At 47.0% G+C, this 12,488-nt stretch overlaps 1 protein-coding gene and 9 non-coding genes across 11 annotated transcripts in view; all 10 read left to right on the top strand.

The window, feature by feature from the left end:
• The window catches only part of SLC38A9 (solute carrier family 38 member 9), a 423,549-nt gene that overhangs the window by 169,246 nt on the left and 241,815 nt on the right, over positions 1-12,488 (top strand). The gene's annotated exons all lie outside the window — the stretch shown is intronic.
• On the top strand, positions 1,128-1,291 carry LOC134956335 (U1 spliceosomal RNA). Its single transcript, XR_010186006.1, has one exon. It is a non-coding gene; the product is annotated as a U1 spliceosomal RNA (small nuclear RNA).
• On the top strand, positions 2,442-2,605 carry LOC134956324 (U1 spliceosomal RNA). Its single transcript, XR_010186005.1, has one exon. It is a non-coding gene; the product is annotated as a U1 spliceosomal RNA (small nuclear RNA).
• LOC134956313 (U1 spliceosomal RNA) lies at positions 3,756-3,919 on the top strand. Its single transcript, XR_010186004.1, has one exon. It is a non-coding gene; the product is annotated as a U1 spliceosomal RNA (small nuclear RNA).
• LOC134956301 (U1 spliceosomal RNA) lies at positions 5,069-5,232 on the top strand. The gene has a single exon (XR_010186003.1). It is a non-coding gene; the product is annotated as a U1 spliceosomal RNA (small nuclear RNA).
• Positions 6,383-6,546, top strand: LOC134958706 (U1 spliceosomal RNA). Its single transcript, XR_010187100.1, has one exon. It is a non-coding gene; the product is annotated as a U1 spliceosomal RNA (small nuclear RNA).
• LOC134956290 (U1 spliceosomal RNA) lies at positions 7,698-7,861 on the top strand. Its single transcript, XR_010186002.1, has one exon. It is a non-coding gene; the product is annotated as a U1 spliceosomal RNA (small nuclear RNA).
• Positions 9,010-9,173, top strand: LOC134957981 (U1 spliceosomal RNA). Its single transcript, XR_010186823.1, has one exon. It is a non-coding gene; the product is annotated as a U1 spliceosomal RNA (small nuclear RNA).
• Positions 10,320-10,483, top strand: LOC134957976 (U1 spliceosomal RNA). Its single transcript, XR_010186822.1, has one exon. It is a non-coding gene; the product is annotated as a U1 spliceosomal RNA (small nuclear RNA).
• LOC134956279 (U1 spliceosomal RNA) lies at positions 11,634-11,797 on the top strand. The gene has a single exon (XR_010186001.1). It is a non-coding gene; the product is annotated as a U1 spliceosomal RNA (small nuclear RNA).

Here is a 12,488-nt window from a genome sequence, read left to right as displayed (position 1 = left end):
CTTTTTGTGTGCTGCTGGTGACGTCTCCTCCTTTGCTGTTCAGCACTCTGTTCTGATCTCTTCTCCTGTGTGCTGGCTGCATGCTTCCTTGCTTTTTCGGGCCTTGTACTGTGCTTTGCATATGCAACCAATAGAGGGCGCTGCAGGACCCACACGGTTTCACTTGCTTTGTAAAGTAGGCCCCCACATTGTGTCAGATTTCAGGGGGAGAGAGGGAAAAAAACTTTGCTCCCTCATTTCATGCAGTAGCTTGTCTACTTTGTAAAACGGTAGGCCTCGCTGGGCTGCCGTAGTCTTCCTACACATAGTAAGCGTTTCAATTGAGTTGACAAAAACTAGAAGAAAGAGAGCATTTTTGGTTTGCGTGCAGATTTTGGGCAGGTGGATTGGTGGCAAAACACAAAGTATTTGTCTATGGTGCTTATAAGACGGGGGACAAAAAAAAAATCACATTTACTTTTGGTTCACTTTCTTGAGAAATACGCTTTTTGGGCCATTTGGGCGAAACAACTTTTGACGTGTTCAAATCAGTAAAAAGACTAATGGCTTTTTTGAGACTACAAAGTCTTTTGAAAGAAAAAAAAAAACAAGGTATGATTTGTGCGAGTGCGGCAGGGGGATAAGAGAGAAAAAAAGACATTTAAAAAAATAAATAAATCTGTGACGACGACGTTCGGACGAGCGCTAACGTCTGAAAATGGTCTCGGTGCAAGGATGAGAAAGCCCTCAGCAGCTAGGGGGTTAAATCTCAAGCTGCCTTTTAGATTTTATTTTCCAATTTAAGAAACCATTGAGACATAGGACGGTGCACTGCCTGTCGGTTTTCATGTAGAGATGAGGGTTGCAGCTACTGTAACTGTGCCTGACTGCTTTTATGACATGACGGTATGCAAATTCATCTGCTGCAGTGTGCCCTGGGAAGGATTTGCACTAGTTGTGCGCATAGTTTGGGGGTGCTTCCGGAACAGTCACCCTTCCTCCTTCCCATGTCAACGTGAAGAGATGCAGCCTCCCTGCAGTTTTTTTCTATCCCCTGCCGAGAGTTCGCTTGTCATGGATCCGGTCAACCTCCTTCACTTGACGGGGGTGTGCCCGAGCAGGGGCCCTCCTGAGCCCTAGTCCAACTCATACTTACCTGGCAGGGGAGATACCATGATCACGAAGGTGGTTCTCCCAGGGCGAGGCTCATCCATTGCACTCCGGGTGTGCTGACCCCTGCGATTTCCCCAAATGCGGGAAACTCGACTGCATAATTTGTGGTAGTGGGGGACTGCGTTCGCGCTTTCCCCTGATCATCTCTGGTAAAAGTCAGATCTTTTTGTGTGCTGCTGGTGACGTCTCCTCCTTTGCTGTTCAGCACTCTGTTCTGATCTCTTCTCCTGTGTGCTGGCTGCATGCTTCCTTGCTTTTTCGGGCCTTGTACTGTGCTTTGCATATGCAACCAATAGAGGGTGCTGCAGGACCCACACGGTTTCACTTGCTTTGTAAAGTAGGCCCCCACATTGTGTCAGATTTCAGGGGGAGAGAGGGAAAAAAACTTTGCTCCCTCATTTCATGCAGTAGCTTGTCTACTTTGTAAAATGGTAGGCCTCGCTGGGCTGCCGTAGTCTTCCTACACATAGTAAGCGTTTCAATTGAGTTGACAAAAACTAGAAGAAAGAGAGCATTTTTGGTTTGCGTGCAGATTTTGGGCAGGTGGATTGGTGGCAAAACACAAAGTATTTGTCTATGGTGCTTATAAGACGGGGGACAAAAAAAAAATCACATTTACTTTTGGTTCACTTTCTTGAGAAATACGCTTTTTGGGCCATTTGGGCGAAACAACTTTTGACGTGTTCAAATCAGTAAAAAGACTAATGGCTTTTTTGAGACTACAAAGTCTTTTGAAAGAAAAAAAAAAACAAGGTATGATTTGTGCGAGTGCGGCAGGGGGATAAGAGAGAAAAAAAGACATTTAAAAAAATAAATAAATCTGTGACGACGACGTTCGGACGAGCGCTAACGTCTGAAAATGGTCTCGGTGCAAGGATGAGAAAGCCCTCAGCAGCTAGGGGGTTAAATCTCAAGCTGCCTTTTAGATTTTATTTTCCAATTTAAGAACCCATTGAGACATAGGACGGTGCACTGCCTGTCGGTTTTCATGTAGAGATGAGGGTTGCAGCTACTGTAACTGTGCCAGACTGCTTTTATGACATCACGGTATGCAAATCAACCTGCTGCAGTGTGCCCTGGGAAGGATTTGCACTAGTTGTGCGCATAGTTTGGGGGTGCTTCCGGAACAGTCACCCTTCCTCCTTCCCATGTCAACGTGAAGAGATGCAGCCTCCCTGCAGTTTTTTTCTATCCCCTGCCGAGAGTTCGCTTGTCATGGATCCGGTCAACCTCCTTCACTTGACGGGGGTGTGCCCGAGCAGGGGCCCTCCTGAGCCCTAGTCCAACTCATACTTACCTGGCAGGGGAGATACCATGATCACGAAGGTGGTTCTCCCAGGGCGAGGCTCATCCATTGCACTCCGGGTGTGCTGACCCCTGCGATTTCCCCAAATGCGGGAAACTCGACTGCATAATTTGTGGTAGTGGGGGACTGCGTTCGCGCTTTCCCCTGATCATCTCTGGTAAAAGTCAGATCTTTTTGTGTGCTGCTGGTGACGTCTCCTCCTTTGCTGTTCAGCACTCTGTTCTGATCTCTTCTCCTGTGTGCTGGCTGCATGCTTCCTTGCTTTTTCGGGCCTTGTACTGTGCTTTGCATATGCAACCAATAGAGGGCGCTGCAGGACCCACACGGTTTCACTTGCTTTGTAAAGTAGGCCCCCACATTGTGTCAGATTTCAGGGGGAGAGAGGGAAAAAAACTTTGCTCCCTCATTTCATGCAGTAGCTTGTCTACTTTGTAAAACGGTAGGCCTCGCTGGGCTGCCGTAGTCTTCCTACACATAGTAAGCGTTTCAATTGAGTTGACAAAAACTAGAAGAAAGAGAGCATTTTTGGTTTGCGTGCAGATTTTGGGCAGGTGGATTGGTGGCAAAACACAAAGTATTTGTCTATGGTGCTTATAAGACGGGGGACAAAAAAAACATCACATTTACTTTTGGTTCACTTTCTTGAGAAATACGCTTTTTGGGCCATTTGGGCGAAACAACTTTTGACGTGTTCAAATCAGTAAAAAGACTAATGGCTTTTTTGAGACTACAAAGTCTTTTGAAAGAAAAAAAAAACCAAGGTATGATTTGTGCGAGTGCGGCAGGGGGATAAGAGAGAAAAAAAGACATTTAAAAAAATAAATAAATCTGTGACGACGACGTTCGGACGAGCGCTAACGTCTGAAAATGGTCTCGGTGCAAGGATGAGAAAGCCCTCAGCAGCTAGGGGGTTAAATCTCAAGCTGCCTTTTAGATTTTATTTTCCAATTTAAGAAACCATTGAGACATAGGACGGTGCACTGCCTGTCGGTTTTCATGTAGAGATGAGGGTTGCAGCTACTGTAACTGTGCCTGACTGCTTTTATGACATGACGGTATGCAAATTCATCTGCTGCAGTGTGCCCTGGGAAGGATTTGCACTAGTTGTGCGCATAGTTTGGGGGTGCTTCCGGAACAGTCACCCTTCCTCCTTCCCATGTCAACGTGAAGAGATGCAGCCTCCCTGCAGTTTTTTTCTATCCCCTGCCGAGAGTTCGCTTGTCATGGATCCGGTCAACCTCCTTCACTTGACGGGGGTGTGCCCGAGCAGGGGCCCTCCTGAGCCCTAGTCCAACTCATACTTACCTGGCAGGGGAGATACCATGATCACGAAGGTGGTTCTCCCAGGGCGAGGCTCATCCATTGCACTCCGGGTGTGCTGACCCCTGCGATTTCCCCAAATGCGGGAAACTCGACTGCATAATTTGTGGTAGTGGGGGACTGCGTTCGCGCTTTCCCCTGATCATCTCTGGTAAAAGTCAGATCTTTTTGTGTGCTGCTGGTGACGTCTCCTCCTTTGCTGTTCAGCACTCTGTTCTGATCTCTTCTCCTGTGTGCTGGCTGCATGCTTCCTTGCTTTTTCGGGCCTTGTACTGTGCTTTGCATATGCAACCAATAGAGGGCGCTGCAGGACCCACACGGTTTCACTTGCTTTGTAAAGTAGGCCCCCACATTGTGTCAGATTTCAGGGGGAGAGAGGGAAAAAAACTTTGCTCCCTCATTTCATGCAGTAGCTTGTCTACTTTGTAAAACGGTAGGCCTCGCTGGGCTGCCGTAGTCTTCCTACACATAGTAAGCGTTTCAATTGAGTTGACAAAATCTAGAAGAAAGAGAGCATTTTTGGTTTGCGTGCAGATTTTGGGCAGGTGGATTGGTGGCAAAACACAAAGTATTTGTCTATGGTGCTTATAAGACGGGGGACAAAAAAAAAATCACATTTACTTTTGGTTCACTTTCTTGAGAAATACGCTTTTTGGGCCATTTGGGCGAAACAACTTTTGACGTGTTCAAATCAGTAAAAAGACTAATGGCTTTTTTGAGACTACAAAGTCTTTTGAAAGAAAAAAAAAACAAGGTATGATTTGTGCGAGTGCGGCAGGGGGATAAGAGAGAAAAAAAGACATTTAAAAAAATAAATAAATCTGTGACGACGACGTTCGGACGAGCGCTAACGTCTGAAAATGGTCTCGGTGCAAGGATGAGAAAGCCCTCAGCAGCTAGGGGGTTAAATCTCAAGCTGCCTTTTAGATTTTATTTTCCAATTTAAGAACCCATTGAGACATAGGACGGTGCACTGCCTGTCGGTTTTCATGTAGAGATGAGGGTTGCAGCTACTGTAACTGTGCCTGACTGCTTTTATGACATGACGGTATGCAAATTCATCTGCTGCAGTGTGCCCTGGGAAGGATTTGCACTAGTTGTGCGCATAGTTTGGGGGTGCTTCCGGAACAGTCACCCTTCCTCCTTCCCATGTCAACGTGAAGAGATGCAGCCTCCCTGCAGTTTTTTTCTATCCCCTGCCGAGAGTTCGCTTGTCATGGATCCGGTCAACCTCCTTCACTTGACGGGGGTGTGCCCGAGCAGGGGCCCTCCTGAGCCCTAGTCCAACTCATACTTACCTGGCAGGGGAGATACCATGATCACGAAGGTGGTTCTCCCAGGGCGAGGCTCATCCATTGCACTCCGGGTGTGCTGACCCCTGCGATTTCCCCAAATGCGGGAAACTCGACTGCATAATTTGTGGTAGTGGGGGACTGCGTTCGCGCTTTCCCCTGATCATCTCTGGTAAAAGTCAGATCTTTTTGTGTGCTGCTGGTGACGTCTCCTCCTTTGCTGTTCAGCACTCTGTTCTGATCTCTTCTCCTGTGTGCTGGCTGCATGCTTCCTTGCTTTTTCGGGCCTTGTACTGTGCTTTGCATATGCAACCAATAGAGGGCGCTGCAGGACCCACACGGTTTCACTTGCTTTGTAAAGTAGGCCCCCACATTGTGTCAGATTTCAGGGGGAGAGAGGGAAAAAAACTTTGCTCCCTCATTTCATGCAGTAGCTTGTCTACTTTGTAAAACGGTAGGCCTCGCTGGGCTGCCGTAGTCTTCCTACACATAGTAAGCGTTTCAATTGAGTTGACAAAAACTAGAAGAAAGAGAGCATTTTTGGTTTGCGTGCAGATTTTGGGCAGGTGGATTGGTGGCAAAACACAAAGTATTTGTCTATGGTGCTTATAAGACGGGGGACAAAAAAAAAATCACATTTACTTTTGGTTCACTTTCTTGAGAAATACGCTTTTTGGGCCATTTGGGCGAAACAACTTTTGACGTGTTCAAATCAGTAAAAAGACTAATGGCTTTTTTGAGACTACAAAGTCTTTTGAAAGAAAAAAAAAAACAAGGTATGATTTGTGCGAGTGCGGCAGGGGGATAAGAGAGAAAAAAAGACATTTAAAAAAATAAATAAATCTGTGACGACGACGTTCGGACGAGCGCTAACGTCTGAAAATGGTCTCGGTGCAAGGATGAGAAAGCCCTCAGCAGCTAGGGGGTTAAATCTCAAGCTGCCTTTTAGATTTTATTTTCCAATTTAAGAACCCATTGAGACATAGGACGGTGCACTGCCTGTCGGTTTTCATGTAGAGATGAGGGTTGCAGCTACTGTAACTGTGCCAGACTGCTTTTATGACATCACGGTATGCAAATCAACCTGCTGCAGTGTGCCCTGGGAAGGATTTGCACTAGTTGTGCGCATAGTTTGGGGGTGCTTCCGGAACAGTCACCCTTCCTCCTTCCCATGTCAACGTGAAGAGATGCAGCCTCCCTGCAGTTTTTTTCTATCCCCTGCCGAGAGTTCGCTTGTCATGGATCCGGTCAACCTCCTTCACTTGACGGGGGTGTGCCCGAGCAGGGGCCCTCCTGAGCCCTAGTCCAACTCATACTTACCTGGCAGGGGAGATACCATGATCACGAAGGTGGTTCTCCCAGGGCGAGGCTCATCCATTGCACTCCGGCTGTGCTGACCCCTGCGATTTCCCCAAATGCGGGAAACTCGACTGCATAATATGTGGTAGTGGGGGACTGCGTTCGCGCTTTCCCCTGATCATCTCTGGTAAAAGTCAGATCTTTTTGTGTGCTGCTGGTGACGTCTCCTCCTTTGCTGTTCAGCACTCTGTTCTGATCTCTTCTCCTGTGTGCTGGCTGCATGCTTCCTTGCTTTTTCGGGCCTTGTACTGTGCTTTGCATATGCAACCAATAGAGGGCGCTGCAGGACCCACACGGTTTCACTTGCTTTGTAAAGTAGGCCCCCACATTGTGTCAGATTTCAGGGGGAGAGAGGGAAAAAAACTTTGCTCCCTCATTTCATGCAGTAGCTTGTCTACTTTGTAAAACGGTAGGCCTCGCTGGGCTGCCGTAGTCTTCCTACACATAGTAAGCGTTTCAATTGAGTTGACAAAAACTAGAAGAAAGAGAGCATTTTTGGTTTGCGTGCAGATTTTGGGCAGGTGGATTGGTGGCAAAACACAAAGTATTTGTCTATGGTGCTTATAAGACGGGGGACAAAAAAAAAAATCACATTTACTTTTGGTTCACTTTCTTGAGAAATACGCTTTTTGGGCCATTTGGGCGAAACAACTTTTGACGTGTTCAAATCAGTAAAAAGACTAATGGCTTTTTTGAGACTACAAAGTCTTTTGAAAGAAAAAACAAAACAAGGTATGATTTGTGCGAGTGCGGCAGGGGGATAAGAGAGAAAAAAAGACATTTAAAAAAATAAATAAATCTGTGACGACGACGTTCGGACGAGCGCTAACGTCTGAAAATGGTCTCGGTGCAAGGATGAGAAAGCCCTCAGCAGCTAGGGGGTTAAATCTCAAGCTGCCTTTTAGATTTTATTTTCCAATTTAAGAACCCATTAAGACATAGGACGGTGCACTGCCTGTCGGTTTTCATGTAGAGATGAGGGTTGCAGCTACTGTAACTGTGCCTGACTGCTTTTATGACATGACGGTATGCAAATTCATCTGCTGCAGTGTGCCCTGGGAAGGATTTGCACTAGTTGTGCGCATAGTTTGGGGGTGCTTCCGGAACAGTCACCCTTCCTCCTTCCCATGACAACGTGAAGAGATGCAGCCTCCCTGCAGTTTTTTTCTATCCCCTGCCGAGAGTTCGCTTGTCATGGATCCGGTCAACCTCCTTCACTTGACGGGGGTGTGCCCGAGCAGGGGCCCTCCTGAGCCCTAGTCCAACTCATACTTACCTGGCAGGGGAGATACCATGATCACGAAGGTGGTTCTCCCAGGGCGAGGCTCATCCATTGCACTCCGGGTGTGCTGACCCCTGCGATTTCCCCAAATGCGGGAAACTCGACTGCATAATTTGTGGTAGTGGGGGACTGCGTTCGCGCTTTCCCCTGATCATCTCTGGTAAAAGTCAGATCTTTTTGTGTGCTGCTGGTGACGTCTCCTCCTTTGCTGTTCAGCACTCTGTTCTGATCTCTTCTCCTGTGTGCTGGCTGCATGCTTCCTTGCTTTTTCGGGCCTTGTACTGTGCTTTGCATATGCAACCAATAGAGGGCGCTGCAGGACCCACACGGTTTCACTTGCTTTGTAAAGTAGGCCCCCACATTGTGTCAGATTTCAGGGGGAGAGAGGGAAAAAAACTTTGCTCCCTCATTTCATGCAGTAGCTTGTCTACTTTGTAAAACGGTAGGCCTCGCTGGGCTGCCGTAGTCTTCCTACACATAGTAAGCGTTTCAATTGAGGCGGCGAAAACTAGAAGAAAAAGAGCATTTTTGGTTTGCGTGCAGATTTTGGGCAGGTGGATTGGTGGCAAAACACAAAGTATTTGTCTATGGTGCTTATAAGACGGGGACAAAAAAAAATCACATTTACTTTTGGTTCACTTTCTTGAGAAATACGCTTTTTGGGCCATTTGGGCGAAACAACTTTTGACGTGTTCAAATCAGTAAAAAGACTAATGGCTTTTTTGAGACTACAAAGTCTTTTGAAAGAAAAAAAAAAACAAGGTATGATTTGTGCGAGTGCGGCAGGGGGATAAGAGAGAAAAAAAGACATTTAAAAAAATAAATAAATCTGTGACGACGACGTTCGGACGAGCGCTAACGTCTGAAAATGGTCTCGGTGCAAGGATGAGAAAGCCCTCAGCAGCTAGGGGGTTAAATCTCAAGCTGCCTTTTAGATTTTATTTTCCAATTTAAGAACCCATTGAGACATAGGACGGTGCACTGCCTGTCGGTTTTCATGTAGAGATGAGGGTTGCAGCTACTGTAACTGTGCCAGACTGCTTTTATGACATCACGGTATGCAAATCAACCTGCTGCAGTGTGCCCTGGGAAGGATTTGCACTAGTTGTGCGCATAGTTTGGGGGTGCTTCCGGAACAGTCACCCTTCCTCCTTCCCATGTCAACGTGAAGAGATGCAGCCTCCCTGCAGTTTTTTTCTATCCCCTGCCGAGAGTTCGCTCGTCATGGATCCGGTCAACCTCCTTCACTTGACGGGGGTGTGCCCGAGCAGGGGCCCTCCTGAGCCCTAGTCCAACTCATACTTACCTGGCAGGGGAGATACCATGATCACGAAGGTGGTTCTCCCAGGGCGAGGCTCATCCATTGCACTCCGGCTGTGCTGACCCCTGCGATTTCCCCAAATGCGGGAAACTCGACTGCATAATTTGTGGTAGTGGGGGACTGCGTTCGCGCTTTCCCCTGATCATCTCTGGTAAAAGTCAGATCTTTTTGTGTGCTGCTGGTGACGTCTCCTCCTTTGCTGTTCAGCACTCTGTTCTGATCTCTTCTGTGTGCTGGCTGCATGCTTCCTTGCTTTTTCGGGCCTTGTACTGTGCTTTGCATATGCAACCAATAGAGGGCGCTGCAGGACCCACACGGTTTCACTTGCTTTGTAAAGTAGGCCCCCACATTGTGTCAGATTTCAGGGGGAGAGAGGGAAAAAAACTTTGCTCCCTCATTTCATGCAGTAGCTTGTCTACTTTGTAAAACGGTAGGCCTCGCTGGGCTGCCGTAGTCTTCCTACACATAGTAAGCGTTTCAATTGAGGCGGCGAAAACTAGAAGAAAGAGAGCATTTTTGGTTTGCGTGCAGATTTTGGGCAGGTGGATTGGTGGCAAAACACAAAGTATTTGTCTATGGTGCTTATAAGACGGGGACAAAAAAAAATCACATTTACTTTTGGTTCACTTTCTTGAGAAATACGCTTTTTGGGCCATTTGGGCGAAACAACTTTTGACGTGTTCAAATCAGTAAAAAGACTAATGGCTTTTTTGAGACTACAAAGTCTTTTGAAAGAAAAAAAAAAACAAGGTATGATTTGTGCGAGTGCGGCAGGGGGATAAGAGAGAAAAAAAGACATTTAAAAAAATAAATAAATCTGTGACGACGACGTTCGGACGAGCGCTAACGTCTGAAAATGGTCTCGGTGCAAGGATGAGAAAGCCCTCAGCAGCTAGGGGGTTAAATCTCAAGCTGCCTTTTAGATTTTATTTTCCAATTTAAGAACCCATTGAGACATAGGACGGTGCACTGCCTGTCGGTTTTCATGTAGAGATGAGGGTTGCAGCTACTGTAACTGTGCCAGACTGCTTTTATGACATCACGGTATGCAAATCAACCTGCTGCAGTGTGCCCTGGGAAGGATTTGCACTAGTTGTGCGCATAGTTTGGGGGGTGCTTCCGGAACAGTCACCCTTCCTCCTTCCCATGTCAACGTGAAGAGATGCAGCCTCCCTGCAGTTTTTTTCTATCCCCTGCCGAGAGTCCGCTTGTCATGGATCCGGTCAACCTCCTTCACTTGACGGGGGTGTGCCCGAGCAGGGGCCCTCCTGAGCCCTAGTCCAACTCATACTTACCTGGCAGGGGAGATACCATGATCACGAAGGTGGTTCTCCCAGGGCGAGGCTCATCCATTGCACTCCGGCTGTGCTGACCCCTGCGATTTCCCCAAATGCGGGAAACTCGACTGCATAATTTGTGGTAGTGGGGGACTGCGTTCGCGCTTTCCCCTGATCATCTCTGGTAAAAGTCAGATCTTTTTGTGTGCTGCTGGTGACGTCTCCTCCTTTGCTGTTCAGCACTCTGTTCTGATCTCTTCTCCTGTGTGCTGGCTGCATGCTTCCTTGCTTTTTCGGGCCTTGTACTGTGCTTTGCATATGCAACCAATAGAGGGCGCTGCAGGACCCACACGGTTTCACTTGCTTTGTAAAGTAGGCCCCCACATTGTGTCAGATTTCAGGGGGAGAGAGGGAAAAAAACTTTGCTCCCTCATTTCATGCAGTAGCTTGTCTACTTTGTAAAACGGTAGGCCTCGCTGGGCTGCCGTAGTCTTCCTACACATAGTAAGCGTTTCAATTGAGTTGACAAAAACTAGAAGAAAGAGAGCATTTTTGGTTTGCGTGCAGATTTTGGGCAGGTGGATTGGTGGCAAAACACAAAGTATTTGTCTATGGTGCTTATAAGACGGGGGACAAAAAAAAAATCACATTTACTTTTGGTTCACTTTCTTGAGAAATACGCTTTTTGGGCCATTTGGGCGAAACAACTTTTGACGTGTTCAAATCAGTAAAAAGACTAATGGCTTTTTTGAGACTACAAAGTCTTTTGAAAGAAAAAAAAAAACAAGGTATGATTTGTGCGAGTGCGGCAGGGGGATAAGAGAGAAAAAAAGACATTTAAAAAAATAAATAAATCTGTGACGACGACGTTCGGACGAGCGCTAACGTCTGAAAATGGTCTCGGTGCAAGGATGAGAAAGCCCTCAGCAGCTAGGGGGTTAAATCTCAAGCTGCCTTTTAGATTTTATTTTCCAATTTAAGAAACCATTGAGACATAGGACGGTGCACTGCCTGTCGGTTTTCATGTAGAGATGAGGGTTGCAGCTACTGTAACTGTGCCTGACTGCTTTTATGACATGACGGTATGCAAATTCATCTGCTGCAGTGTGCCCTGGGAAGGATTTGCACTAGTTGTGCGCATAGTTTGGGGGTGCTTCCGGAACAGTCACCCTTCCTCCTTCCCATGTCAACGTGAAGAGATGCAGCCTCCCTGCAGTTTTTTTCTATCCCCTGCCGAGAGTTCGCTTGTCATGGATCCGGTCAACCTCCTTCACTTGACGGGGGTGTGCCCGAGCAGGGGCCCTCCTGAGCCCTAGTCCAACTCATACTTACCTGGCAGGGGAGATACCATGATCACGAAGGTGGTTCTCCCAGGGCGAGGCTCATCCATTGCACTCCGGGTGTGCTGACCCCTGCGATTTCCCCAAATGCGGGAAACTCGACTGCATAATTTGTGGTAGTGGGGGACTGCGTTCGCGCTTTCCCCTGATCATCTCTGGTAAAAGTCAGATCTTTTTGTGTGCTGCTGGTGACGTCTCCTCCTTTGCTGTTCAGCACTCTGTTCTGATCTCTTCTCCTGTGTGCTGGCTGCATGCTTCCTTGCTTTTTCGGGCCTTGTACTGTGCTTTGCATATGCAACCAATAGAGGGTGCTGCAGGACCCACACGGTTTCACTTGCTTTGTAAAGTAGGCCCCCACATTGTGTCAGATTTCAGGGGGAGAGAGGGAAAAAAACTTTGCTCCCTCATTTCATGCAGTAGCTTGTCTACTTTGTAAAATGGTAGGCCTCGCTGGGCTGCCGTAGTCTTCCTACACATAGTAAGCGTTTCAATTGAGTTGACAAAAACTAGAAGAAAGAGAGCATTTTTGGTTTGCGTGCAGATTTTGGGCAGGTGGATTGGTGGCAAAACACAAAGTATTTGTCTATGGTGCTTATAAGACGGGGGACAAAAAAAAAATCACATTTACTTTTGGTTCACTTTCTTGAGAAATACGCTTTTTGGGCCATTTGGGCGAAACAACTTTTGACGTGTTCAAATCAGTAAAAAGACTAATGGCTTTTTTGAGACTACAAAGTCTTTTGAAAGAAAAAAAAAAACAAGGTATGATTTGTGCGAGTGCGGCAGGGGGATAAGAGAGAAAAAAAGACATTTAAAAAAATAAATAAATCTGTGACGAC

Source organism: Pseudophryne corroboree, chromosome 1 (assembly GCF_028390025.1).
Source record: "Pseudophryne corroboree isolate aPseCor3 chromosome 1, aPseCor3.hap2, whole genome shotgun sequence".
Classification (NCBI taxonomy): domain Eukaryota; kingdom Metazoa; phylum Chordata; class Amphibia; order Anura; family Myobatrachidae; genus Pseudophryne; species Pseudophryne corroboree.
This window is presented reverse-complemented; position numbering and strand designations above follow the sequence as displayed.